Below are 24,999 nucleotides of genomic sequence, written 5' to 3' on the forward strand. Positions count from 1 at the left end.
TCCATGATTCATTGTGTATTCCAGTAAACAAAGTGCAACTATCTCTTATGTGTTTAGGTCATATGCAGCAAGTAACAATGTTCTGTAATAATCACATTGTAATTCATCAGCAGATAATAAGAAATAGTACATATGAGGAAGTGTTCTTGGAATCCTAAAATCCTTTCTTCAAGAAACAATTCTGAAATACACATGAATATCCCTAAACTCCTTTTGTCTTTCAATATTAAACAGACCTTGTGCTCAGCTCATTCTGAGCAAACACATGTGTAGAGTTTATGGCACATGTATTCGGGGTGGGGGGAATGTGTGTTTCTTTAGAATATAAACTCCTAAAGGATAGGCATTTTGCTTTCTTTTTGCAAACTTGTTACAGTGGCTTCTTAAAATAGTTTGTGTGTAAAATTTGTCTGCAGAAGAATCCGTGATTCAAGAAGAACAACAACAACAAAAAACCCAGCAGCAGTTCCAGCTGTGCTCAGGATTGTGGAGACAAGCTGGAAGCAGCTCCCCTCCATGGTGAAAAAGAGCTAAGCAAGGATACATCCTTATCTGCATCCTGGCCCTTGTACTCCCAGGGAAGCTCTACAGCAGGCCTGCTCCTGGGGCCCCTCTTGTAAACTGCCTGGCCCTCAGAACCCTTTGGTCTCTCTTTTAGTTTTTGAACAACTGGTTGCCTGAGAGGGGGCTCAGGGGCCGTACACCCTGGCCAGGCTGACTCCCCTTTTAATTCTGAGTGTTGGGCCTGGCAAGAAATATGTTCTGAATAAATATTTGTTAAACGTTATTAACTACCTGCCTAGATGTTCCACACTTTACTCATGTTCAACAGTCTGAACTGAATTCAATTTTTCTTCCCAAAGCCTGTTTCTACACCCACTTATCCTATCTTAATCTTATTATCCTCCCAGACACAGGAGCAAGAGAGATTTCTAAGTCAAATTTATTTCTTACTTGCCTTTATTCACTCATAAATAATTCATTAATTCCACAAATATTGCTGCTAGGAACTAAAATAAGTGCTGGAGACACAGAGTCAAACAAAACACAGCCTCTGCTTTCAAAGATAATTGTGTCTGGTGAGAAAGAGAGACAAGTAAATCAAGATTTAGAGGACAACATGCAAAGCACAACGGCAACACAATGAAGGAACACTCACAGGGCAGAGGCCGAGAGGCCACGGCAGTCTTTCCTGGAAGGGGGAGGCGTAATGGGGAGGGATGGATGGATGCCACTGGGAGGGATGGGGATGGGGCAGAGGACACGGCTTCTACAAACCCTCAGAAGGTCAGTGCTGAGTACAGGGAGTGCAGGGTGGCCAGTGTGGACACTGAGGTCCAGGGTGTGAGGCTCAGGCCAGAGAGGCAGGGAGGCCAGCACAGTCTTCCAAATGTCCTGTGGGTGCCAGGGAGGATGAGCTGAACATGCTTCCATTACCAGGAAGGTCATTTTGTCTTAATCCTTAAACTCTCTGGAAAGGAGTTGAGGGATTTCATGCAGGGCTTAACACTGTGTGTGCACGTGTGTGTGTTGTGTGCGTGCATCTGTGTATGTATGTGTGTTGCATGTGTGCTTGTGTTTTATGTGTGTGTCTCTCTGTCTTGTATGTGTATGTATGTGTGCTATTATAGAGAATATATCTCCCATTATGCCACAGGCATCTAGCGAAATACCTTGTCAAATTTTTGGTATGGTTTCTATATGTTTGCAGCAATTCTCTCTAAGTTGTGAACTAGCTCAAAATGGAAAGACAGGGTTAGGACTTTGTTCTAAACACTGAGAAACCAGAAGCAAGCACGAACTGGTCTGTACCCTGGAGAACTCACCATCCATAAATAATAAAACTGTGTAATAATAAACTGTGTAAAAATGTGGGGAAAGTGGTGTACTAGTGGGGTTGGCTCTCACAGAATGTCAGGGACTGAGACAGGACAAGCAGGCTTCCTGCCTGAGCCTCTCGCCACCTGGCACTGGGCTCCTGGCCACCAGGCTTCCTTCTCCAAGTACACAAACTCCCCCTTGATAACTTACTCAGGAACCTCCTCTATGACTGAGGACAGGCTCCTTTGTACATAGTGAATTCTCCTCTTCCCCAAACCCTCAGTTCAAATGAAAACTCATTTTTATGAAAACGCTATACATTTTTTTAAAGATCTGGAGACGTCAATGATGCAAATATATTTCAATACTTCTTGGTTCAAAAGACATATAGTGACAAAATGGGAACTTCGATTCAGTAATATTTTAAATAAGTTTTTATTACTACCATTATTATTATAATAACGATATTGCATCTGTGTCTATTAGGAAGATGTGGTCTGTGTGTGTATGTGTGCGTGTGTATGGTGGATATGGGTTAAATAGATGTTTGAAAAAAATAGATGTTTGCAAGAATTATTTATAACAAAAGCTGAGATAGTCTCTGTGGTTGGGCAGCAAAGAGTCAACTATGGCTTCTAAACATAAAAGAGATGTCCAGTCGGATGAGAAAGTTAAAAGAAAAAAAAAAGGCAGTAAAATAGATGAGTATGTTCAGATCTCACCGCACAGCTCTGGGTAATGCCAGTTCACAAACCCCACAGAGTGGACTGGGCATCAGACAGAGGGGCTCCTCATGTATTATTACCTTATCTTAGGGTAAAGCAGGTAGAAAAATAATACAAGAAAAATAAGTAAATATGTGAACTATGTAAATGGCCTATTATACGTTATAGGGAATTGGATTTGGGTTTCAAAAAAGAGTTATCTAACAATGTGACAGACAAAATGATGAAACCACACACACACATACACACAAAAGAGACAATATGTCTATAACTAATACAGCAATTTTCAAGAAAGCTTGTGAGTGTGACATCTGAGTTTTAAAAACTCGTAAATATACATGTTTTCATGGAAAAATCTTGATATGTAAGATGCAATACTTTTGAGATTGAATATACATAACATATGGTAGGGGCCCAGGGCAGGCTGCCCCAAAATGGACCATAGTGGCCTATTGATTATTTTGAATTGAAGCTACTTGAGAAACAACATGTGCAAGGACACTCTGAATCTCCCCTGCCCTCCTGGAGAGCAGGAAACAAATCTCCCATGTGAAAATACCATGCCTCTGCAAAGAAGTCAAAGACGTCCTTATTGAGTAAGGGACAGGAGGGGCTAGGTGAGGAGAGGTAGGTAGGAGGCTCCGTCATCAGACTCACAGAAATCCAGAGATGGGGGAACACTTCAGACCACCCTCTACTGGGTGTCCAAGGGAGGGAAATCTTATTTAAAACAGTGTCCTGTGTTCAGCAGAAAATTACCAGTCCCTAAAAAGAAGTAAGTCGTTAAAGATGTGATCACTAGTTGTTAATCCAGGGTGCTTGCCAGTAGAGAAGTCAAAAAGATTTAGGTTCCTTGGTTAGCTTTCAATAAAAGACCAACCCCTATGAGCCCCTAGTGGCAACCCTGTCGGGACTTCTTTTACTCCCGAGAGCTTTTTCTGTATTCTCACTTAATAAAACTCTATTGCTTTACTCACTCCCCTTTGTCCACAAGATTTATTCTTCGACTCCAAATCTTTAGGTCATGAATCTCGCTCTTCTGCTTCATTATCAGTAAAGACTGGGACTTTCAAGGTGAGAAAACTGTAGAAATTAACCATGTTATTATCTGTTTTTAATTTTTTTTTTTTTACTAATCTACTACCTCAGCCCAAATTCTGCTTAGAATTCTGTCTTAATAAAAGCTTTCAAACACCTGTTTTTCTTATCCTGTAAGTTCTTCACAAGTTCATCATCTCTCTGCCTAATGTGTGTAAAAACTGGCTGCCTTGGTCATTTCTTTGGGTCTCAGTTTCATTAGTAGGCTTTTGTGAGCATGAAATAAAACTTTTTTTTTCTCCTGTTAATCTGTCTCATGTAAATTGAATTCTTAGTCCTGATGGAAGACATTTGCAGAGGAAGAGCTCTTCCTTCCCCCCCACTACAACTCAAGATATAACATGAGGAGTGCCTGGGGGGGGGTTCAGTCTGCTAAACATCTGCCTTTGGCTCAGGTCATGATCTTGGGGTCCTGGGATCAAATCCTGCATCAGGCTCCCTGCTTAGAGGGGAGACTGCAGCTCCCCCCTGTTTGTGCTCTCTCTCTCTGTGTCAAATAAATAAATACATAAATAAAACCTTTAAAAATATATCAAAACTATCAGGAGATAGTTTGATAAAACATGATTCAGTAAGTCTGCAGAGGGTCCCACCATTGGTATTTTTATAAAACTCCATGGGTAGGTCTGAGGTGTGTCAATAATTGAGAATAGCTGGCCTAGAAGATACTAGATGTGTAGGCAGCAAGAGTTAAGAGTCCCCTGCAAAAGAAAGATGAGACACAGCTTTCCTGACATTAGAAAAGTCCTTCTGGGCCCCAGGACATCTTCTGAAAGAAGGTAAGAGCAAAGAGCCACTATGGGCCAGGAAATAGCTTGTCACATCAAGGACAACAGATCGGTGGTAAAAAAAAAAAAAAAAAAAAAAAAAAAAATCCCAGGGCTGGTTTAAACGTGAGGACTAAACGGAGTGCATTCTTGAGTTATCTGCAGATAACCAAGACCAACAGAGCCAGAGAATCAATGGTGGGGACCTTTGCAGCCCTGAAGACTCTGGACTAAACTCCCGTCTTCTGCCCAATTCCATGCTGAATTCCCACCATGTAAGCCCCTTCACGAATATGTGTACACCCTTGGCCCTTGGCTTAAACTTCCTTGGTTCTGTTATTCAGCAAGACACTGTTTTGGGAAAGAGCCTTGGTGTTCTCCTTTCTGGTTGCCAGTAAAACGCTACCTTGTCCTATTCTTTGGCTTCATCATGTCTTTGGGCTCAATGCCCACCAAGAAGCAAACTCAGTTTTGGGTAACAGATACAAAGTAAGTAAGTAATTTGTATCTTACGGCCAAGTAAGAATTTTAAATAATAGTGAAACCAATGACTGATGTCACGTAGTATCATCAGGCAAAACACCAGCAGGACTCTGATAAACAAAATCCTATGTGGACAGTGTGGGTATTGACAGATAATCTAGGAACTTACTATAAAATATGCCATTTCTGAAATATTTACAGTAATAGCACTGCTCTCTCCACAAGGCTCAGTCAGCATCTCTTCCGATTTGATGCATCTTCTCATGCAACTATAATAGCAACATATTAAATAAACCTAATGATTTCCAGCTCATCTCTTTTTATAGATGAGCGAACAAATCTTTGTGATTATCCAGGGCCTCTCTGGGAAACCTCAAGCTACTTTTAGGTTTAAAAGATATCCTGAAAATTATAATTTTTCTATATTTAAGATCCAGTGTAAGGATGCAAAAATCACAATAGTTGTTGCAGGAAATTTGGACATTTGATTAAGACATGAATATAGGTGCCTTGAGAGGCAACACCTGGGGTAACTGTTTAATCAAACTGACAATAAAGCATTCAAAATAAACTCTGCCATTTCATCAATAACAAAAAGATGCCTCAGAGCTACACAGAGCTAAAAAAAAAAAAAAGATATCACTCACATTCTAGAAGAAGAAGAAAAGCAAGACAAACTGAAAATTGATGACTTTTTTTTGAGCTCATCTGAGAATTGAAGCCACAGGGCAGAAAATGCTCCTGAATTCTGGAGAGACCTAGAAGTCTGCAGAAAGGAACAGAACCCACACTTTGGCCTGGGGGCAGACATGTCTGGGTGCAATACAGATCTGCTAGCAAGATTAACTAGAAACACCTTAGAAGCTGCTAAAAGCTGGACGTGGGCTCTCCTGTGAGTGCCATGGAGGACACTGACATAGAGGGCTTGTCACACTCCTATGAACCTTTACCCCAGGACACATCCACCAGGATCTCAAGTTAAATCAGAAAGAATCCACTTCACCTCTTCACACCCCACCATGAAAATCTACCTAGACCTAACCTATCTTCCTTCACTAGAGAAAACACTGCCTGGGTCAGCAGAGAGAGGAGGGCTGGCATCCCACTGCTGCTGGAAGAGGGGACGGAGCACAGACTCATTCCTCCCTTCTTCTCTTAGTGGGAAAAGGCTAATCTGCAGGAGAGGAGGGTCAGAACTGTAGTCTTGGGGCACTGTAGCCAGGGGAGGTGGGGCGGGAAAGAAGTGACAACCGCAGGAGGACAGGAGGTCTTGTGAAGGCCACACACCCAAGGTCCAGGCCCCCAGGATTTCCCTACACCTGAAATCAAATCAGTATACAACTGAAAACCCACCTTCTGTCTGCCCCCCATCCCACAGTCACACTAATGAAACTCCAGGAAAAATAAGGGAAGACACCAGCAAAGGGGAAACTCACTTAAGGGACAAACACAGAGTCAAGACTTAACACCAACCAGGGAGATAGAAACAAGGTATCACTAGAGCAGTTGAAAGTCTGTGGTTTCTATAACAACAACAAACTTCCAGTGACCAGAGCAAAAAAACCTTCAAATTCAGCCCAAATCCTGCCCAGAAGAAAACAGATCCTATACTAAAGGCATGAAGGAAGGAACAAAGTGAATACTGCCTCAGTATCTACTGTCCTACACAAAACTGTGAAGCACATGGGAAGTAAAGACAAAAACAATACCACAGTCCAGAAGGCCGAAGTCATCATCATCCGAATCTATTAGGAAATAGATGTTGAAAGTATAAGACAGAGACTATAAAATAATTCTAATTAATATGTTAAACTCTATGAGTAGAAAAAGCAGACAATGTGCAAGATCAGAAGGCAATTTCAGTTGAGAGATGGATACCATAAGAAATAGTCCAATGGAAATATGAGGAATAAAAAGCACCTTGATGGAAGCTGTAGAGATTGGTTGGTAGACTCGACACAACCAAAGAAATCAATGCTGGACTTGAAATGGGTCAGGAGAAGTTACCCTAACTGAATCAGAAAAGAAAAAAGATACTCACAAAAACAGAATGGAAACGCCAACCCCTTGGGACAATAGCAAAGACTCTACCACACTTGTAGCTGGAGTGCCAGAGGAACTGAGTGAGAGAACATAATGGAAGAAATACCCAAAGGAAAGGTGGCAGAGGACTTTCCAAAATTACTTGCAGATGCAAAACCAGAATCTGAGAAGTTGGAAAATACTAGATATAGTAAATCTCTCTCTCTCTCTCTCTCTCTCTCTCTCACACACACACACACACCTGAGCATGTTCTTTTCGAACTCTGGAGCCAAAGACAAAGAATCCCAGGGGCAACCAGAGGAAAATACTTCCCCTACAAAGAAACAAAGGTTAAGCCTTATGACACTTCTCATCAGAAACGAGGCAAGCCAGGAGACTGCAGGAATGCCATATCCAGAGCATGGAAAGGAAAGAACTGTCATCCCAGAGTTCTATATTCAGAAAAAGTATTTCTCAAAAATGAAAGGAAGTAACCAATTTCCCAGGCACACAAAAACTGATGAAGTTCATTGCCAGCCACTACTGGATAAGAAGCATTAAAGGAAGTCATTCATGGAGAAGAAATGATACCGGTCAGAAATCTGGGACCAAACAAAGAAATGAAGAGTGCTGGAAAGGAAATAAAATGTTACCATATTTTAATCTCTCTAAAAGAAAAATAATTGTCAAACAAATCATATTAACAATATATTGTGTGATTACAGCCTATGTCAAAGTAAAACATGTAACCAAATTGGCAGGAGAGGGGCACCTGTGTGGCTTAGTTGGTGGAGCATCTGAATCTTGGTATTGGCTGAGGTCATGATCTCAAGGTCGGCTCCACATTCAGCAGGTAGTCTGCTTGAGATTTTTCCTCCTTCTCCCTCTGCGCCTCCCCCAATTTGCGCCCCCTAAAATAAATAAATAATTTTTTTACAATATTTTTAAATTTAAATTCAATTAGCCAACATAAAGTACATATTTAGCTTGAGATGTAGTGTTCAGTGATTAGTTGCATATAACACCCAGTGTTCATCACATCATGAGCCCATCACCAAATTACCCCACCCTCCAACTCATCTCCTCTCCTTCAACCCTGTTTATTTCCTAGAGTTAAGAGTCTCTTATGGTTTTTCTCCCTCTCTGATGACTTCTCAGTCAGTTCTCCCTCCCTATGATCCTCTCTACTGTTTCTTATATTCCACATATGAGTGAATCATATGATAATTGTCTTTCTCTGATTGACTCAGCATAATACCCTCCAGTTCCATCCACGTCGGTGTAAATAGTAAGTACTCATTCTTTCTGATGGCTGAGTAATAAATAAATCTTTAAAAAAAAAATGACACAAGGAATGAGAGGGAGGAATTCAGAATATACTGCTCTGAAATCTTCGCGCTACACCCAATGTGGTTTAATATTTGTAGGTGGACTTCAGTGATTTAAAAGTGTATTTTGGGGCAGCCTGGGTGGCTCAGCGGTTTAGCGCTGACTTCGGCCTGGGGTGTGATCCTGGAGACCCAGGATCGAGACCCACGTAGGGCTCCCTGCACAGAGCCTGCTTCTCCCTCTACCTCTGTCTCTGCCTCTCTTTCTGTGTCTCTGTGTCTCTCATGAATAAATAAATAAAATCTTTAAAAAAAAGTGTATTTTGTACACTCAATGAAACAATCTTCTCATCAGTTGAAGTGAACTAGTCCATGTGCTTTTCTCTATCTTAGCTACCAGTATTTTATTTGCACATGACTTTTCTCACAATAAAAATTATTGTCCCAAGGAAGGCATTCTTAGCTCGGAAAATGAGCTATAGTTATAAATGTAGCTAGAGCCTAAGATCCATCTATCTAACTCAACTATATTTTTGATTAATCATATAAGCCTATATTCATGGCCATTTCACTCAAAGTATATTCAAGCTGCTATAAGAAAAAATACCATAGACTAGATGATTTATAAGAAATTTAAATTTATTTCTCACTGTTCTCAAAGTTAGGATGTCCAAGATCAAGATGTTGGTAGATCCAGTGTCTGGTGAGGGTTGGTTTTGATTCCTAGTGTCCATCTTCCAGGTATGTCCTCACCTAGCAGGAAGAACAAGGGACTTTGGGAGGGTCTCTTTTACAAGAATCCCATTCCTGAGGGTTTCATCATTAGGACCTACTCAGCTCTCAAAGGCCCCACATCCAAATATGGTCACATTGGGGCTTAGGTTTCAATATATGAATTTGGGGGAGGAAACAAACATTCAGTCTGTAGCACATTCCTTTGCAAAATGTAACAGTCTACAGTTTCTGCCACCTAATCTCTTTCTTTACATTGCTTTATTGGCCAGTATACCTTTCCTCAAATACACAGACTTAATAGATTCTGAAATTGCTAATAATGTAAATCAACTTTTTTTCCTGAAAATCCAGCATTTTCTTTCTGATCAATGTTACCTCACGATATTTGCTATCCTTTATTGAATCTCCTTACCAAAAGTAGCCAGCGATGCTTGCTATCAGATCTCCCTGTGGGAGACAGACATCGCTGACTGTCCACTCCAGTTGTTGACCCTTTGAATTTGCACCAGGTTTATGCTGAGGCCATGCTTTCTTTGGGTTGCCACCAGTCAATGAACAAACATGGCAGAGGTACTAGTGCCAGCCCATTCCTATCTGACATGAGATCCCTCGAATGGGCAGCCTTGCTTGAGACCTCATCACTGATCTGTGGAACTGTGATGTGACAGTCTCCCTACCCAGCCTGTTCTTCCTCCCTTCCTGTGGTGATCTGACATGCATCATGATCTGGAGACTTCCCTGCTCATTGCCTGTTCCTGATCCCTCTTTCTTTATCACAAATATCTTCCTCTGAAATTTTTATGTACGTAATCCCATTATGACATCTGCTCCTTAGAGAACTGAAAGTGACACACCATCTTGACATTTATTAAAGCTAATCTTCACAAGCAAATATTACTATCACCATTTTACGTGACAAAATTACTTCCAGGTAATTTGAATTTGGTTTTGCCTGGTTCCAAATTTCATCCTCTTTCTACTATACAACACAACCTCTATTGATAAGTACATCTCACTCAAATGAGTCAAATGATGCTTGAAGACTAAATCTTATTTTTAGGCAAACAAATGTTATATATGAAGTCCTAATATACCAAATGAAGTCCTATATATATATACCAAATCTAATTTGATCAATTATATACATATTACCTGTCTCAAGCTGGATTAATTGCATGATCCTTTTGATGAAAGCTTTCAGAAGCATAGAAACATGAATAATTTTATTAAGTACAAATATGATCGATGTACACTTACAAAATACATTTAAATCCTTATTCTACTACTTCTTAGAGATTTGTCAGTGTTATCTAATAGGCCACATATAAAAAACACTAAGACATTTTGCTTAGGTAGAGACTTTTAACCTAAAAACCTGAAATTCAATCTTGAATCGAAAGGGTGTTTGATCCAAAAAAAGATGATATTTCAGAGTCAAGGAGCAGAAGAACTCTATAAATGTAAGTTATGATTAAGAAGTGATGTTTTTATACCTAGATTCACTGTTCAGGAACAGAGCAAACTTTTCTATCCCATAAAATCTGGCAAACTTCTTTAAAAATGAACAACAGAACTCTTACTTCCAATTAGAAGTGAGTTGGTGTCAGTGAAAAGTGCCAAACCTTCTACCATTAATTACTCTTAACAAATTAGCAGACTAAGCCTCTTCAAATGCCAGGCATAGAATGTATGTTTAGCTAGTTCTTTTACAATGAGATACTGCTCTCTATTTGTCATAAAACAATTCTACAGCCATGATTAATATGAACCCTGTTAAAGAATGCTAATACCTTCCAGAAAAAAAAAGAGTCATGAGCTACTATCCAAAGACCAGCATAATAAAAATTCATATATTAGTGTTTTACACAGAAGAAAATGTGCCACTGTGTCAGCAATAGTTACATAAGATTTTTGTTATGTCAAGCAAAAATTTTAAAACTCTGACTTAAATGGCAAGAAAAATCAATTTGGGATTAAAAATATGGTGGTTCAGGAAAAATGCAGAAAGTGTTGGAGGACTCAAGCCATAGAGGTAATTGGCATCTCATTTGCATTTAGAGAAAACATTGTCATTATTTTAATATAACCAAAAATAACAAGACTGTTCTATTCAAAAAGATTATTGACTCTTTGTTAACTAGTAACTAGTGCTTTTTCTTAACTAGTAATAATTTGTATGGACCTCTCCACGATCTTAGTGACCAAGTATACGTGAGGCCATTGATCAGGACCTTAGTGTTAATAAGAGGCAACACCGCTTTTTCATTATAACCACCATTACCATTGTCATCATGACCATGACTGTCTTGTCTTGGTTGTTCAAATAGGCAGTTTTTGTGCCTCTGAACTTAATATTCTTATTCTTTCTTCTACTAAAAGTAATCAACCAGGACAAAATATTTGAGGTGATCCATTAGTAGGAAATATGCAATGAAGTATTTAGGAATAAAAGGAGCATTCTGTTTGCAACTTACTTTAGAATGGTTGAGAAAAAATATAACATGCAGTAATGTTAATATTTGGGGATTTTGTATAAAAGGACTCCAAGAATTCTTTGTACTATTCTTGTAAATTTTCTCCAAGTTTTTAACTATATGTATAAAAATTTTAAATGCAGTTTGTAAATATTTTACCAGTACCAGGTGACCACTTTCATTAACTTTGTGGCCAACCATGATAAGTTTTATCTGATGACTAAGTATCTCTAATCCTTTAGGACCTATTATTGCAAATTATTGTTCAAAGATGAATGAGGTTTCTATCGGTTAAGAAATGATGTTGATAATGAGATCCATCTTTCTTACTGTTAGAGAAAGAAGTTACAACTAATCAAGGAAGAGACAGCCAGAATGAGTCCTAGAATGGATTAGAATCAGACATCATTATGAATACAAGTGTGTATATTTTAGAAAATGAAGAAATAATTTTAGATATCTGTGTATGTATAGGTTATTATGCATACACAGTTTCCTAATTCTCTGCTGAGAGAGTCTGGAAGCAGTGATACCCCAGTAAGGCCAAGAATACTCAGCACCCAATTCTTCATTTCTAAATACTATTACCCACTAAAAGGAATCAAGGTATCTTAGAGAAATATCTGATTCTGGGAGTAGGGTGGGGAAAATATAAGATGATCCTAGGTTTGTCATCCCACCATGTAAGAAAGGGCCCCAAACTAAACAAACATATAAAATGCTAGAGATAAAAAATAAATAAAATAAAATAAAATAAAATAAAATAAAATAAAATAAAATAAAATGCTAGAGATATATCACAATGACAAAGCCAAGCTAAAAGATCTCCCAGTGGATACACCTGGAACAGTTTAAGCAACAAAATAAATAATGTAAAATTGGTTTACATCCCAAGGTATAGAAAAACATGCAGGAGTTCACACTGACATAAGTAAATGGGTGAGGAGGGATGAGATCTTCTTACAGAAGAATTCCAAATAATATCCCTCTTCTGGGAGGTGGAACTTAATTCCTCTTCCATAAGGAGTTTATTTACCAAAAAGAAAACAAAAACAAAAAATGAAAATAAAACCCCAAATGAAGACAATTATTTGCTGTTTTCTATATATTGTCAACCAAAACATTTAAACAATTTTATTGTCAATGTACAGTAATCACTCAACAATATTGCTCAGAAGACTCTCAACTGTGGTCTACATTCTCCATTGGATCCCAATTTATATTCACCATTCAAATTGAATTCTCAAGCTACCCAGAACATTTTAAAGGAAAACCCAGGTACTGTGAGGAAAAGACAAGACCAAGAGGAAGATTGTGTTCCCAGCTCTGAGAAATTTATTTTAAGAACAAAACACAATTGTTCTTTCTCGAGTGGATGTAAACATAAGCAAATAAATCACACCAGAAGAAGAACCTCAATGATAAGTTCTCTGAATGTGGATTAAAGTATTCGTAATTTACAATAGCAACTTATGCTTGGCAGGTCTATTTTTTATTAATTGTCACAAGAATTTTAAAAATCCCCAGGACAATGAGTTGCCAAACTAACACTGCAAATATTGCTTTTTTCATGGGGCTGGTTCCTGGATATTAAGACAATATTCAATAAAAGTTTATTTTAATGGCCCATTGTGTCACCAGGAATTTCTTGTGTGATCAGGGATGATTCTTGATGGCTGAAGAGGGTGTGACAGTTTGGTACCTCCAGTCAGTATTTTATTGAACTTGGAAATAAGGTTGCAAGGATGAATGCTCTGCTCCTTAATCTGAGCATGTCGTAATCCTGACCATTTCCTTCTGTTAGAGTTATCAGTGAGGACTGCTCAAGCACTTTAAATCTAATACTTTTATAATTTGCCATGTATAATTACATATGCCCAATGTGATTGATTACATATATATATAATCATATATAATATTAATATGTTAATCATATATTATGTATTACATATATATTTAATTGGGGGGAAAACATAACATAAATTTACCTTTTTAACAATTCCACGGTGACATTGTGAACTCCTATATCTTTATGGTCATTCTTTGTGTGTCTAATACTATGAAAACAAGGTAGAATAAATTAAAGCATCAATCAATCAGTCAGTCAAAGCATCAAGAAGGCTTGATAGGCTTTTGTCCCATAATATTTAATTGGGAAGATTCATTTAAATCTCTTAAATGATTATCATGGACTTTTCATTCTTGTCCTAGAATTTCAATGACACCCAAAGGCATTAACCCCAAGGACCCTATGACCCTTTGAGTGAGGGGCTCTGCAACCTGAAAACTTATAATTTCTAAGCTGATAATAAACATCCCTTACCATGAGAGTTAAGAGAATTTATACCCTTATTTATAGAAAAACTCTCACAATATTGAAGTGTTGGTCCTGGGTTTTCTTTAAATAATGGGTGGAGTATATGTGCCTTGCACAATAATCATCTGCTCTAGAGTGTGTATCTGCCCTCTCAATTAAATCACAGGTGTCCCATGAGCACACGCCATCTACTCTTCACATTTCTACAATGCCGCTAATGCAGGACTTGTGCAAGGTGCCATACATGTTCATAGGCTTGAGTTTGCCAAAGACAAAAAGAGACATCCAAAAAAATACCCTTATGCAACTTTTCCTTTGCTCTAAAATCTCTAGTTATGGCAGTCTTAATGAAGACCTGAAGGTCTCACATAGGTTCACCATAAATATTGCCCCAAATTAACGAGCTATAAAGTTGGCCCAGTGATGGCCTTGGACAGGGACGAGGGATAATTATGGCAACGGGCATCATGACTGACAAATTATTTGCTGCATATCTATGGTAGAATAAGCCAGAGGAAATTGCTGCCTTGTAGCTCATCAGCCAGGCTTCGTCAATTGGCTTGGGTTAATTCAGTTTCCTGGCATCCAGTTCTTTTAAGAGGTTTATTTTTCACCTTGGGTGGCTTTGTTCTGCACTGTATCATATCTCTAACAAGTTTGTATCATTTTCTATATAATGTTTCTAAAATGAGAAAACACTGAATCACTTCTAAAGTGAAAAATAAACTTGTGTTCTCATTGTTTTACATTTTGTGGGTTTTTTCATTGTCTTACATTTTGATTATTACAATTATCTGTTTGAAGATATTCCTGCCTTTTTTGCTACCTTTAAATGTGTTGAAAATACGAAAGTCCATTTTTCTTGTGTCCTTATACTTACTGTGTTCCTTTATTTTAAAACGTGTTTCCATTAGTTTGAAGCTGAGGAAAGTTGTTATATTCCGTTTACACTGCATTTCTAAAATTCACTGTGCTTTTTAAAAAAAAAATGATATTAGGGAACTCCTTCGATTTCCCTTCTTAGCAATGTTATAAATGATACACGTATACATTCTTGCATAGAGGGAGCTAGCAAGTATAAATGCCATGTGCATGTTATGCAGTCATGCTATGTATGATAGTGACTTCTAAGTGTAGGAGTGACCATCTGTATTTCTCTATTCAGTATGTTAATTAATATGTTAACATTAGCATGTTAATTAATTAGCATCAAAAAGTATTCACCCTCTTCTCTTCATTAAGAAAACTCAAGACACAAGACATCTGGGTAGCTCAGTCAGTTAAGCATCTGACTCTTGATCTCAGGTCAGATCTCCATCTCAGGGTTGTGAGTTCAAGCCCCACATTGGGCTTCACAGTATGGATGCAGTCTACTTAAAAACAAAAACAAAACACTCAAAATACTTGATATACAGATTTAGAAAGAAAATATAAGATAGGTTCATTGCTCACATTGAATAAGGGACTGGCAGGACTAGGTAGAGAGAGAGAGAGAGAGAGATAGGTAGGGGGCCAAGGGATCAGGCTCACAAAAATCCCAAGAATGTGGAGGTAAAAGGAAACCAGAGATAAGGAAACAAACCAGACCATCCTGTCCGAGGTGTCAGAGGTAGGGTCTTGTTATAACAACTACTTGTAGATCTTGGAAACTAGCCCTTTATCTGATATGTCATTTGCAAATATCTTCTCTCATTCTGTAGGTTGTCTTTGAGTTTTGTTGACTGTATCCTTTGCTGTGCAAAAGCTTCTTATCTTGATGAAGTCCCAATAGTTCATTTTTGCTTTTGTTTCTTTTGCCTTCGTGGATGTATCTTGCAAGAAGTTACTATGGCCGAGTTCAAAAAGAACTTATTAAACTCAACACCAAAGAAACAAACAATCCAATCATGAAATGGGCAAAAGACATGAACAGAAATCTCACAGAGGAAGACATAGACATGGCCAACATGCATATGAGAAAATGCTCTGCATCACTTGCCATCAGGGAAATACAAATCAAAACTACAATGAGATACCACCTCACACCAGTGAGAATGGGGAAAATTAACAAGGCAGGAAACAACAAATGTTGGAGAGGATGCGGAGAAAAGGGAACCCTCTTGCACTGTTGGTGGGAATGTGAACTGGTGCAGCCACTCTGGAAAACTGTGTGGAGGTTCCTCAAACAGTTAAAAATAGACCTGCCCTACGACCCAGCAATTGCACTGTTGGGGATTTACCCCAAAGATACAAATGCAATGAAACGCCGGGACACCTGCACCCCGATGTTTCTAGCAGCAATGGCCACGATAGCCAAACTGTGGAAGGAGCCTCGGTGTCCAACGAAAGATGAATGGATAAAGAGGATGTGGTTTATGTATACAATGGAATATTACTCAGCTATTAGAAATGACAAATACCCACCATTTGCTTCAACGTGGATGGAACTGGAGGGTATTATGCTGAGTGAAGTAAGTCAGTCGGAGAAGGACAAACATTATATGTTCTCATTCATTTGGGGAATATAAATAATAGTGAAAGGGAAAATAAGGGAAGGGAGAAGAAATGTGTGGGAAATATCAGAAAGGGAGACAGAACATAAAGACTCCTAACTCTGGGAAATGAACTAGGGGTGGTGGAAGGGGAGGAGGGCAGGGGGTGGGAGTGAATGGGTGACGGGCACTGGGTGTTATTCTGTATGATAGTAAATTGAACACCAATAAAAAAATAAATTAAAAAAAAAATAACAACTACTTGTGACCAACAAAGAATTACTGGACCCTGACAAGTAATAAGCCATTAAAGGTGTACTCACTAGTCCTTACTCAATGGTAATATCAGTAGAGATATTAAAAGGATTTAGGTTCTCTGGCTGGCTTTCAATAAAAGACCAATACTACAAGTCCCCAGTGACAACCCTGTCAGGACCCCTCTCGCTTCTGAGAGCTTTTTCTATACCCTCGCTTAATAAAACTCTATAGCTTTATTCACTCTCCTTTGTCCTCAAGATTCATTCTTCTATTCCATGAACCTTGCTCTCCCACTTCAACATCATAGCCAGACAATAGGACCAAAGTAGAACCTATCATCAAAACCTATAGCAAACTAGTTTAAAAAGATAAAGGTGCACAAAATTTTCAGGGTGAAAGCTTGGAACCACTCTCACCATAGGAATGCCGCCGAACCACTGTGTTCACTGTTCTTTCTTATTTCTATGTTCAGACTCCTTTAGGTGCAAGTGACGCAAACCTAAGACACATTAGCTTACACAAAGTAAAAAGAATTTATTGGCATGCAGTGGCTCAGTCCTAGAGCTCCTTTGTACCTAGAGGTTAAAATAATCCCATTCTCTGGCAGGCTGCCTTTGTGTGGTGGCCAAAGAGAGACAGGAAGCCCTGCTTCTATCATCCTCCTGGCTAACAAGCCCAGGGAAATAAAAATCACATCATTATTCCAGCAGATGACCTCAGAGGATTCTCATGAGCCCTGCTTGGGTCAAATGCTAAGCTGTTTGATAATTATTGTACACCAGGTGGATACAGGATTTTTGTGAGCAGTTCCCGGGTATGCTGGACTCCAGCACAAGACTGGGAGAAGAATCAGAGCTACATAAGCCACATGAAGTGAGTTCTACACAAGGAAGGTTGTTTTGTTACCCCAAGGGGGATGAGGGTGGTGGAAGATAGAACCTGTGATTTACCTGCTCTGTAGCCACCACTGGCCACTATGGTCTCTGCTCTATGGAGCCTGCTGGAGTACACAGCCTCCACATAGCCCCTGATAAAGCAGTGCCCATCAAGATGGGGAGATATTGAAGTGGAAGAGCCAGGTTCTCATCTTATGGAGTAAGGGAATGAATCTTGAGGATAAAGGAGAGTGAATAAAGCTATAGAGTTTTATTAAGCGAGGATACAGAAAAAGCTCTCAGAAGTGATAGGGGTCCTCTGGGGGCTTGTAGTGTTGGTCTATTATTGAAAGCCAGCCAGGGAACCTAAATCCTTTTAAGATCTCTATTGATATTACCATTGAATAAGGACTAGTGAGCACCCCTTTAATGCCATATTACTTTTTAGGGTCCAGTAATTCTTTGTTAGTCACAAGTAGCTGTTATAACAAGACCTTACCTCTGACATCTAGGACAGGATGGTCTGGTTTGTTTCTTTATCTCTGGTTTCCTTTTACCTCCACATCCTTGGGATTTTTGTGAGTCTGACCCCTTGGCCCCCCACCTATCACTCCCTACCTAGCCCCCACCTGTCCTTTATTCATGATATGTTAAGTGTTCAGGCCCTTTGGCTACTGTACCTTAACCTCCTCTGTTCCTAACTTCCTTGTATAGAAGCTCTGTTTCCTTCTACCAGCCTCTGTGATTTGGATGCCAGCCTCATAAACCGATCTTAATCATCTCCTTTCTATGGTCTTTGCAAGAATGGCCAGAGATCCTTGTATGCACGTGTTTTGGCAATTTCTTCCCTTGTTTATTGTTTTTAATATTCTCCTCTGTTAATATTGCCATGTAAGAGTCTTGGAGACAGATGTACATCTGTCTTACATCGAGCTTGAATCCCCTGGGCCATCCCCTGGAGCACATTGGATTGCTGTAGGGTTCTATGCTTTTGTCTGCAAAACAGACACGACAGTTTTTAACTGAAGTTGGTGGAATGCTTCCTGGTGAGTGCCCCTAATGGACAAGATCTACTCAGCATTCGAGGTCCAGATTCCTCCTCTGATTTTCAACACCTTAACAGATTATCCTATTCAGGACTGTCTATACAGTGTATGTATACAGGACTGTGTATACTGCGTCTGTATACACAAGGCTCTCTGCTGAATGGTTTGAATCTACCCTATAGCATTGAGCATCCTCCAGGGTTTTGAAAACAATATCCTGAGAGCTTTACCATCCTGGATGCTAACTCTAGGCCCTGATTAGCACTCTGGCAGAAGGGTTTCAGGCATGGGCTTCCATAAGCTGGCTGTAGATATCAGGTGGCCTCAGGGGACACTAAGAATCTTCTCAATGGCATTTCTGCTGCTCTTGGAAGAATGAGATAACCTAGCCTAAGAGTGGCTGGTTTTAAGTTTCATAGCTTTTCTGACCCCTAATGGTATCACAAAGCACTGCTAATGTTATCCAGAGTAATGATTGGGAAATTGGGGTTCAGAGCTGATGGCCAAGAAAGAATTCTTGGGACCTCTTTGATGCAAAAAGATGTTTTTATTAAAGCTTGGAGACAGGACTCCTGGGCAGAAAGAGCTACACTAGAATCCAAGGAGCAATTGATTGCACACTTTGGAGCTGGGGGAGCTAAAGACAAAGAGGATTTTCCAAAAGGACTTTTCAGGTGCTAAAGAAGACTCTTTGGATGTAGGAGGCCTTGCTATTGTCAAGCTAAGGTTGTTTTTCCCTCCAGCAAAGCATTCACGTGAAGACAGTTGGGAGTTTCCTGGAGGAACTGTCACACTCTGCCTGCCTCAAGTATTTATCCGTGGGCTGCAAGTTATAAGGGAAGTTAATTTTATCTACATTTCCTTCTTGCCTTTGTTCTCCACATCAGTAACACTCCAATGAGATCTTCTCACTGAAATGGCATCTTGGAAATGTGCCTTTACTTCTGGGCATTGAACCGTTCAGAGCCAGGGTAGTGTAACCCAGAAGGTTTAAAGCCATCAGAATGTGTGAGTGAGCTCTCAGGGTGCTGGGCTGAAGCTAGATCCCCTTTAGAGTATTCTCTGGATATAAAATTCTATTTTGTAAAGAACATATAGTGAATCAATGTATATTTTTTCCAAGTTAGTAGTAAAGGTTTAAATTCAGTGATATGAATAATATAGCATGATTGAAGGAAGACTTCGATCATTTTTATAAAAAGGCACATACAGTTGTTGTTGTTTTTTTTTTTTTTTTTTAATCTGGGTGCCTTTAAGTCCCTTAAGGGGCAACTGAAAGAACATGTACCACAATGTCTTGAGAAGAGAATGCACCCTAGAGGAAATATCCACTAAGTTTCTTGCTTAAAATATAGCCATAATGCCTTTGAGTCAACTCTGAACTAATAATTTCTCTTCATAATAAGGACTACGTTTTCTGTGGATGTGTCATATGAGTGAATTAGCTTGGAGTATTTTGAGTTATGTATAAAAAGATTTATATAAATTATTTTATTGGCACAAATATGGATTAATTTTCTTAGAGCTAAAAAAATTAGCTCTTTCAAGGGTAAAGTGAATTGTCAGAACAGAGACTCTGATGTCTCCATACTGACCTGCAAATAAAAACACAGTCTTTACTACATGAATAACTTTCACAAGCATTAAATTCACTCAAAGTCCTATTAATTGGAAATGTACAATGCCATACCAGCTACAACAATACCTTATGCATTTATACATTCTTGCATAACTGTTTAAACACTAGGAAAGATGCTTTATAGTCAAAGCTGACTTTACTGTGTTGAGGAGTGATGGGAGGGGGAAAGGGTGTTATTATGCTGATCCACACATACCTCTGGGGCTCCACTGACCACAATTCTTGGCTCTGAAGGATATCAAGGCAGATGGAAAGGATTTGACTCCTGCAACTTTCTAAATTCCCTATCACCTTAGGGAATAAGGTGAGAATAGGAACCACTAACACCCATAGTGTTCTCTGCAGGAACCTGAATCTTTGAAGTCGCATTTAACATAACATTTCCATCGAATGCAAACAAAGTTTCAACCTTTTTGAGAAAGCCCTGTGAGATTAATTTAATCAACAGAAAGAAACTTAAAAGTCATAACTAAGGCTAGAGTCAACATTGGAAATTTTCAAAATATTATTGATTGGAAGTGAGGGTTTAGCAGCAAGAGTCATTCTATTATCTAGAATATCTATTATCTGGAAGTGTGCAGGTGATGGGAGGATTTTACTTATATGTCTAACTTTTATTTCCTTCTTGTTACATACAAATAAATAAAAACGACTCCACTATTTTTCAGTGTTACCTGAAATTGAGTCACACTATGTATCAGCAATCAGCACGCAACTAACTTTTCTTTGGGTGATTATCAAAAGACTAGGATGATTCAGTGTCTTTACCTAAGACCAATCATTTCTCTCACATATAAAATTGTGGGAGTTATTTTACAAGTTTGACTTTTTCCTCAACTTAAATAGATCTTATTTTCATTATTTCTTTTTTTTTAATATTTTACTTATTTATTCATGAGACACACAGAGAGAGAGAGGCAGAAACACATGCAGAGGGAGAAGCAGGGTCCATGCAGGGAACCCGATGTGGGAATCGATCCCGAGGCTCCAGGATCAAGCCCTGGGCCGAAGGCAGGTGCTAAACTGCTGAGCCACCCAGGGATCCCCTATTTTCATGATTTCTAGTTTTCTTTTCCTGTTTTAACATCTGATAGTCAGATGCATCCTATATCATTGATGAATATCATGGTACAGTTGACAGTGCCTTGTCTTTCCTACTGGACATATATGACATGATAGTGTAATGTTTAATTGATGGCTTTTTAGTTTCCCTGAAATAAGGAAAGGCCTCCATGAATTCAGACAATTTAGAAGGAAACAGAAAATGAGTGAATTGAATATCACAGGGCAGACATTCTGGGTTCGATTACCATCAGTAACACTTACATGATCTATAATGTTTGTGGATAAAACGTGTCTAAACCTTAGTTCCTGGGAATACACATGGATTAGGATGGAAATTAAATGAGACAAATGAAAGCATTTTGGCTTTAGTGGGTATTCAGAACATGGTAGTTTCTTTCTTCCATGGTTTAAGTAAAAATCCACATCATAGACAATCAAGAATAATGAAAATTACTGTGATGAGACTTGATAATTTCCTCACTGCCTGGGTTGCCAAGTGCAAATATTTCCTCCAGGACTTCCAGGCCTCTTGTCCCATTGCCTCACCTTCTCCAAGGAGGTCAAGAGAGAGAGTTATCGTATGGTGGGAGATAGTTGCTATTCTTTGTTCTAGAGGTGGTGACTCCCTAGCAAAGTACTGTGGGCCTACCATATTCCTGGACCCTCCTGTAGACCACCAGGGAAAGGATGGATATCAATGGGGGAATAGGAACCATGATGTTGGAATAGCTCTGCCAACATGGTTGCTTCTAGCAACTATTCTTTGTCTGCGTGTGTCTTCGTGTGGCCCATCTCCTCAGCATCCCTGAACTCAGCTCAGTTGAGGAGAAACTTGTGTCATAGTTCTTCACATTTCAGCTTTGATTCTCAGTATTCTAAGGAAGAAACAAAGTATTTTGACGTCAGGTGAATTATTCATCTTCAGGAAATGTGTCTGCTCAAGCTTTCTGAGATCAGATGCCAAATATTACTGCACTCTTTCTCTCTTCTTCATCTTTCATTTGCCTTGCCTGTGGCTTCTACCCAATCTTAGCTGCTTTTAGCAGCTCTTCCACATGTTTTGGAATCTGTGGTCTTGATAGAAATGGAAATATGTTTTGATGTTTGGGTTTTGTTTTTGTTTTTTTTAAAACCCAATTTTTCTGTTTGTTTTTTGCATTACTTTTATGAGAAAGGGCAAAATCTGACCTGATGTTGCCACATAGTTTCCAAAGGCAGACACTTTTTTTCCTACATCAGCTTGAAATTGCATATTCATAGTGAAGCATCTAATCATCTGAGGCCATTTTCTGAGAGACACTCTGATTATTAAAAACAAACACAAAAACAAAAACAAAAAAACAAAACCTGCTCTTGGTCTCCATTAGCCAAGGTTCATAAAGAAACAGAACCAGCAGGATATATATATAGGAGATTTATTATGAGAAATTGGCTCAGTGATTACGGAGGCTGTGAAGTCCCACGATCTGCCATCTGCCCGCTGGAGACCTAGGAGAACTGGTGTGTAATTCAGCCTGAGTCTGAAGGCCTAAAAACCAGGTAGCTGGTGGTGAAAATCTCAGTCTGAGAGCTCGAGAAGATAAGGAACTGTAACAACCTGGATAAGCAGGCAGGAAGCAACAGGGGTGAATTCCCACGTCTGCCTTTTCCTGGATTCAGGGCTTCACTCCTGGGGGAGGGAAGTCTACTTAACGTAGTCCACCCATTCTAACGCTTATCTCATCTGGACACAGACTCACAGACATGCCCAGGAAGGATGTTCAATCTGAGTAGTTCTATTAGATTCCCACTGGGAATATATACACAAAATTTGGAGGTTTATTTTTATGAGCAACATGTTAGTAAATATTCCCCCAAACTCTTTTGTATTTAAAAGCAAAATCAGGGGCACATGGGTGGCTCAGTCAGTTAAGTGTCTGCCTTTGGCTCAGGTCATGATCTCAGGGTCCTGGGATCGAGTGCCCTGTGGGGCTCCCTGCTCAGGGGGGAGTCTGCTTCTCCCTCTCCCTCTGCTGCTCCTGCTGCTTGTGCTCTCTCTATCTCTCTCTCATAAATTAATAAAATTAATAAAAATCTTTTAAAAACATATAAATTAATAAAATCTTTTAAAAACATATAAATAAAAGCAAAATCAATGTGCCTAACAAAATATTTGGATTCTGTGTTGAGGACATTGACCAGAGGTAGTATCTGCATGGGGTGGGAAGGGTTAGTTATATGTGGATTTTTGCTATGATTTCTTCTACAGTAGATATCTACTTCGGTGACCAAGATATAAAAGCCTATAGTAGCTGCCAGCCTATTGGGCAAACAACTGCCTAGATTAAGATGCAGTGCCCATCCAAAGGGAAGTTGGTATGTTCCCAAGAAGCAAGATGTTGTCATTAGTTGATCTGTTCCAGTAACCCAGAATCCTCTGATAATAGCACTTTGTTCCCAGCTCAGCCTGACCCCTAGCTTGGCTCACTTGCTGTGGGTCTTGCTGAAACCTGTTTCCAGCCCTACTTGTACATTTAGTCAACTCTGCCAATGGGCAACTTTCCAGCTCTTCAGTACCACCCCCCTCCCCTTTTCTCAGCCACTGGCCTCATGCCTTCTTTTGGCCTGGCCTTGCCCTGCAGATGGGTCACTTAGCAGCCATGCCCTGGCACCCCCAGAAGTACACAGAGATCTTCCCTGCTGGGAGCCTCTATACACAATGAAGTCTTCAGTATTTTAAATGTGAATAATTTGAAAGCCTCTAATCCAGAATTTTCATGGATCATAAGGATTTCGACCCTTAGAAAGTAAAATTAGGGGAAATTTCTTTATATCCTTATTTTCTATTTTCTGATTTTTATATGAACCTGTGTCCATATTGTATTTTCAGTAGGTAATTCTGAGACCTTTTACAGTGGTAATTCCTACTTGATATCCATGATCCTCAAAAGGGTTCTGAACAGCTTCCATATAAACCAGCCGTATCTCACTCTCTCTTTTCATCGCTGTCACACAGCACAAAGCCACTTATTAAAGAGTATTGAAAGAAGTAAACATGATTATATTCTTAATGTCTAACTGTGCTTTTTAAATTACAATATTCCAATTTATGACATGACTGAATTTTTAAGTGCCAGAGACCTTTGACTAATCTGAGAAGTTTCATAGATTGTTATATTTCTGCAGATAAACTGCAGGGATCACTGATGATAACAAATCAATCAGTTCTTTGTTCACCAAAATTCACAGAAATTCATTATGACACAGAGAAAAAATGACCCCAAGTCAATTATTTTTAGTGAATTACAGTTTTACAAAATGAATGCATCATATAATCAAAATTCAAATATATTGTTTTATTTTAATTTGGGGAGAAACCCCAAGATAGCCCTGGTTTACACTGGTATACGTCAGACTGTTTATTTTAATCTCATAGGTCACTGTAAGTGACAGGCTCATTCTGATTTTCTGACTTACAATGAAGATCTGCATATTGGCAATTTGGTCTACCATCATTTCCTCATGAACTCTCTTAGTGACATTTATTTTCAGAGTTCTGTCGTATTTTGTGACATTCTTAAACTTTAATAATTCAGCCATCTGCAAAAAAATCTACAAATTTTTTTAAGCATGGGTTCTTTTGTGCCATTCCTTGTTTATTTTCTAATCATTATCACATCTTCCAAATATCTGCCTGATTCTCATACTGCCAATGTTAGACTTGTTTTATCAGGAAAAATGTTTTTTAAAAATCTAAAGGGTTTTTTTTTTTTAATGTTTGTACAGACGGAACAAACAGACTGCCCACTCAGCTCCTATCAATTGATTTAATGGATGTTGACTCAGGGCATGTAGAAGAATTGTGACAGGATAGGCGTTTTAGAGCTGGTTAGAA

General features: G+C 39.0%; 1 protein-coding gene across 2 annotated transcripts in view; it reads right to left on the reverse strand.

Moving 5' to 3' along the window:
• Positions 1 to 24,999, reverse strand: part of LIG4 (DNA ligase 4) — a 122,272-nt gene that overhangs the window by 5,345 nt on the left and 91,928 nt on the right. For both annotated transcript variants that reach the window (XR_007405078.1, XR_003134057.3), the window contains exons 3-6: positions 14,996 to 15,141; positions 13,443 to 13,511; positions 8,896 to 8,998; positions 7,690 to 7,828 (exon numbers count right to left, since the gene is read on the reverse strand). The gene's annotated coding sequence lies outside the window, so the exon portion shown is untranslated. The remainder of the gene's footprint in view (positions 1 to 7,689; positions 7,829 to 8,895; positions 8,999 to 13,442; positions 13,512 to 14,995; positions 15,142 to 24,999) is intronic.

This window comes from Canis lupus, chromosome 22, assembly GCF_003254725.2.
Source record: "Canis lupus dingo isolate Sandy chromosome 22, ASM325472v2, whole genome shotgun sequence".
NCBI classification, from domain to species: Eukaryota; Metazoa; Chordata; class Mammalia; order Carnivora; family Canidae; genus Canis; species Canis lupus.